Source organism: Rhinoderma darwinii, chromosome 1, assembly GCF_050947455.1.
Source record: "Rhinoderma darwinii isolate aRhiDar2 chromosome 1, aRhiDar2.hap1, whole genome shotgun sequence".
Taxonomy (NCBI): domain Eukaryota; kingdom Metazoa; phylum Chordata; class Amphibia; order Anura; family Rhinodermatidae; genus Rhinoderma; species Rhinoderma darwinii.
This window is the reverse complement of record NC_134687.1, coordinates 60300595-60306324: the sequence shown is the minus strand read 5'-3', so window position 1 is coordinate 60306324 and position 5730 is coordinate 60300595.

Sequence of the window (5730 nt, the reverse complement as noted above, 5' to 3'; positions counted from 1 at the left end):
ATATATATATATATATATACATATATACATGTATATACATATATACACACAATTCATTTTTTGTCAAGGTGAGGGAGAAAACATATGCCTTAAAGAGGCTCTGTCACCACATTATAAGTGGCCTATATTGACCAATCAGCGTCATACTCTTCTCCCCATTCATTTACATAGTATATAGTGATCTTATTACATCACTATGTGCAGCCACATAAACACACTATAACGTCACTCAATACTTGAGTAACGTTATAGTGTGTTTATGTGGCTGCACATAGTGATGTAATAAGATCACTATATGCTGTGTAAATGAGTAGGGAGAAGTGTATAACGCTGATTGGTCGCTGATTGGGCAGCGTCAAACACTTCTCTCCACAACGCCCACTTGGTCAAAAAAGTAAAACACGCCCAGTTGACCATTAAGAAACTCATTAGCATAAAGCTAAAATAGGTCATAACTCCATCAAAAATGATCGTTTTTCTAAATAAGAAACACTGCTGTAATCTACATTACAGCACCGATCACATCATGTACAATATAGGCCACTTATAATGTGGTGACAGAGCCTCTTTAAGGCTTGCACCCCTGATCATTTAAGATCCTAGCAAAGACTCTGATCCTAGGTATGCAGGTAAAGATAATAATAAATACATAGAATATTTTATGTCTTGCCCAAAGAAACCCATCAGTGTTTAGTTTTAAATTGGATTGGAACAATGTACTCATCAGTTGCTCTAGTCAGAACCACATTTAGGCCAAGATCACACACAAAGTTTGACACAGTTTTTGTGGCAGTTTTTGGCTCAGTATTTAGAACTAAACACATAACAAAGGAGATGCATTCATTTTTTCTTTATACCTTTCTTTCTTTTTGGATCCACTTCTGGATTTGGCTAAAAAATCTGAGCCAAAAACTGCATCAAAACTGTGTGCGATCCTGGCCTTAACATGAGACAATTTTAATACATGCAGCTTATGCTTCGTTCACATCTGCGTCAGGACTCCGTTCATGGGTTCCGTCTGAGCTTTCCATCAGGGAAACCTATGAATGGAATACAAACTGAAACAAACGGAGAGCAAAGGTTTCCGTTTGCATCACCATTGATTACAATGGGGACGGATTCGGTGCAAATGGTTTCTGTTTGTCATCGTTGTTTAAGGGCTCCGTCGTTTTTGAACAAAGTCCCGACGCAGATGGGAACGAAGCCTTAGGCTGCGTTCCCATTTGCATTGTGGCTTCCGTTCTAGTGGATCTGTCAGAGGACGAAAATAAATTAAGTTAACGTTTCTGTTAAACAAAGCCATTGATTTCAATGGAGTTTATTTTTGCATCGGTTGTGCTCAGTTAGGCTCCATCAGGACTGCGTTTTTTTGACAGAAGAAATACTGTAGTCTGCTGCGCTATTGTTTCCGTTAAAAATGATGGAAACCTGACTGAAGGGAGCATTCCGGGGTTTTTTTAACAGTAAAGTCAATGAATGATGTATACAAACTGATGTACCATCCATTTGTAATAGTTAGTGTATGTTCACACGCTGTGTTTTCAGATGTATTTCGGGGCTTAAACGCCTCGAAAAATGCCTGAAAAATGGTAGCTAAACACCTATAAACATCTGCCCATTGAATTCAGCGCGTAAAAAAACACAGCGTAAAAAGAAGCATGTCACTTCTCGAGCCATTATTTGAGCTGTTTTTCATTGTGTCAATAGAAACACAGCTCCAAAAACGTCTCCAAAAACACCTCAAAAAAAGTTTTCAGCTCCAAAAAACAGTTCTATAATTTTCAGCCATTTTTTATTATATGTGTGAACATGCCCTTATGCATTACGTTTAACTGATAAATTTTTGTTCTGCACATGTGCAGACTAAAAATGAATGCAAGATGCAAAGATAAAAACAGATCCGTTAAGAATAGAGTCTAACTGATGACATACTGTCACAAACGGAAATAAAAGAGTCAGTTGTTTTGATGGATCTGGTAAACTGATCCGTCAAAAAAAATACATATTTTACCTTCCATTGCATTCAGTCTGGCATCAGTCAATCTGTCCGTTTTTTTTAATTTCAATGGATCCGCTAAAACGGATGCCACAACGCAGATGTGAACGTAGCCTTAATGTGTAGTAACAGGCAAAATGTGGTATTTGTTGTCATGCCTGCTCATCTGTATATACAAACATATGTACTGTACTAGCAAACTTTGAATTTATTTTACTTTTCTTCAGTCTGGATTTGTTTAAATTCTACTCATTTGTGACCACAACACTTGTCCAATTACAGATCGCCTGCCGTGGAAAACTGTGGAGCCCACTCACAATAAAGTCAGAATTACTTTGCAAAGGTAACATTGCCCTCTCCATTGTCCTCAAAACATTTGATTTTGCTTCCTTAAAAACCTATTATTTTTATTTTTATGAAGCTTTGACAAATAAATCAAAACAAAGCTGCGGCATGTTAAAGTGACATCCAAATCCAAATCCTGACTGATGGCAACCCATTCTTACCTAATCTGTGCTTGTAGTTTATCACAAATTATGTGTTTTTGTTTTTCCACCCACTTCTTGAGGATTGACCACAGGTCCTCAATGGGTTTGAGTTCTGGGGAGTTTCCTGGCCATGGACCCAAAGTTTCAATGTTTTGTTCACCGAGCCACTTAGTAATCACTTTTACCTTGTGACATGGTGCTCCATCATGCTGGAAAAAGCATTGTTCATCACTAAATTGCTCTTGGATCGGTGGGAGAAGTTGCTCTTGGAGGATGTTTAGATACCATTCTTTATTCATGTACACTAACTATAATAAACCATTATAGAAGCGATCAGAATATCGCATAGTGTAGTCCCATAGTGGAACTAATAAAACAAAAAAATTACTGTCAAATAAAATCAATTAAAATACAGGGCACTGGGTTAGTTGATTGAGCAGTGTGAGGGCTTATTATTTGCAGGTTGAGCTGTAGTTTCTATTGGTAACATTTTGGGGTACACAAGACTTTTTGATCACTTCTTATTTTATTTTTCGTGTGAGATGAAGTGACCAAAAAACAGCGGTTCTGGCGTTTTATATATATTTTTTTACGGCGTTCACTGTGCGGGTTAAATAATGTTATATTGTGATAGTTTGGACTTTTACAGATGCGTTGATGCCAGTTATGTTAAGGTTTTTTTTACAATGTGCTTGGGGAGAAAATGGAAAAAGGGCTCTTTTTAACTTTTATATATTAAGAAAAATGTATTTAACCGCTTCCCGACCGCCCACAGTAAATTCACGCCGGCGCTTGCTTGGCTCTGTGCAGCGCCAACATGAATTCACAGTGGGTGTTAATAGCGCCATCCGGGTGTCTCGGAGTATCGCTGACATCCGGATCGCGCTGTTATCCCCTGCCTTTGGTCCCGGAGACATGATCGGGACCTAATTGGTTCAGGTCCCGGTCATGTGATCGCAGGGAAAGTTTGTTGTAGCAACGAACTGGAAAGTTTGTTACTATAACAAACTGGAAAGTTTGTTGCTACAACAAACTTTCCCGGGGACCGAATGCGGGTGCTGCAGTCGGTTATAAGGCAAAACTGGAGGCCATACAACAGCCCCCGGGTCTGCCATGCACAGCAGCCTATGAGTACCAGCCGGAGGCCGGTCCTCATAAGCTTCCTGTCAGTGTGACTCTCAGCGTCACACTGACAGTTTATAATACGTTACACTACCTAGGTAGTGTAATGTATTATAGCAGCTATCAGTGCTGCAGGTCTTCAAGTAATACAAGTAAAAAGTTTTTAAAAAAAAGTAATAAAAATGTTTTATAAAAGTGTAAAAACAAGTTATAAGTTACAAAAACAAAAAATGCTTTTTTACCTATAATAAGTCTTTTATTATAGGAAAAAAATGAAAATGTTTAAAAAAAGTACACATATTTGGTATCAACGCGTTCATAACGACGCAAACGATAAAACTATAATATTATTTTTCCCACACGGTGAACACCGCGAAAAAAATAATGAAAAAACAATGTCAGAATCACTATTTTTTGGTCATTAACCCTCCCAAAATATAGAATAAAAAGTGATCAAAAAGTCGCATGTACGCCAAAATAGTACCAATAAAAACTAAAACCCGTCCCGCAAAAAACAAGCCCTTACACAGCTTTTTTGACAGAAAAATAAAAAAAGTTATGTCTCGCAGAATATGATGACACAAAAAATAAATAATTTTATCGAAAAGTGATTTTATTGCGCAAACGCCACAAGACATAAAAAAAGATATACATATGGTATCGTTGTAATCGTATCGACCCGCAGAAACAAGTAAAATGTCATTTATAGCGCACGGTGAACACTGTAAAAAACAAAAGACAAAAAACTTTGTCAGAATTTATGTTTCTTTGTCACTTTGCTTGCCAAAAAAGTGATAAAAAAATGTACCCTAAAATGGTACCAATGAAAACTACAGATTGTTCCGCAACAAATAAGCCCTCAAACAGCTCCAGTGAATAAAAAATAAAAAAAGTTCTGGCTCTCAGAATATAGCGACAGAAATTGTGCAGTGTCCAAAAGCGGATAAGATCGGGCGCCATTTATCAGTGCGACATCGGCCACATATCTGCGGATAATTATTTATTTACCCCATTATTATAACCTCTTATTATGCCCTGATGTACTCCGCACAGATTACATATACCCCCACATTATAAACTGAAATACCAGCAAAACAAAATCCAAATGGCGCTCCTTCGCTTCTGAGCTCTGCCGTGGGTCCGAACAGCAGTTTAGTACCACATATGGGGTATTTCTGTAATCGGGAGAAGTAGCTTTACAAGTTTTGGGGTGCTTTTTATTCTTTATTCCTTGCAAATATTATTTTTTTTATATTTTTTCAGAAAAAAAGTCGATTTTCACTTTCACAGACAAACTCCAATAAATATAGCAAAAGAACTGTGGAGTCAAGATGCTAACTATACCCCTAGATAAATTCCTTGAGTTGTGTAGTTTCCAAAACCGTGTCAATTTTGGGGGATTTCCTCTGTTTCAGCACTACAAGACCTCTTCAAACCTGATATGGTGCCTAAAATATATTCTAAAAAAAGGACGACACAAAATCCACTAGATGCTCCTTTGTTTCAGTCCATTATCACACTAGAGCCACATGTTGGATATTTCTAAAAACTGCAGAATCTGGGCAATAAATATTGAGTTGCGTTTCTCTGGTAAAACCTTCTGTGTCACAGATTTTTTTTTATTACAAATGAATTTCAGCAAAAGAAATAAAATTTGTAAATTTGTCAATTTCTCCCCTACTTTGCTTTAATTCCTGTGAAGCGCCTAAAGGGTTAAGAAACTTTCTAAATGCTGTTTTGAATACGTTGAGGGGTGCAGTTTTTAATATGGGGTGATTTATGGGGTCTATCTAGTACATAAGGCCCTCAAAGCCACTTCAGGATTGAACTGGTCCCTGTAGAAATAGCCTTTTGACATTTTCTTGAAAATGTGAGAAATTGCTGCTAAAGTTCTAAGCCTTGTAAAGTCCTAGAAAAATTAAATAATGTTCAAAAAATTATGCAAATATAAAGTAGACATATGGAATATGTGAAATAGTAACTATGTCGTGTGGTATTACTATCTGTTTTACAAGCAGATACATTTAAATTTAGAAAAATCATAATTTGTGCAAATTTTATCTAAATTTTGACATTATAGTTCACTCAATACCTACTTATGGGCATTTGCCCTTAACCCTTTCC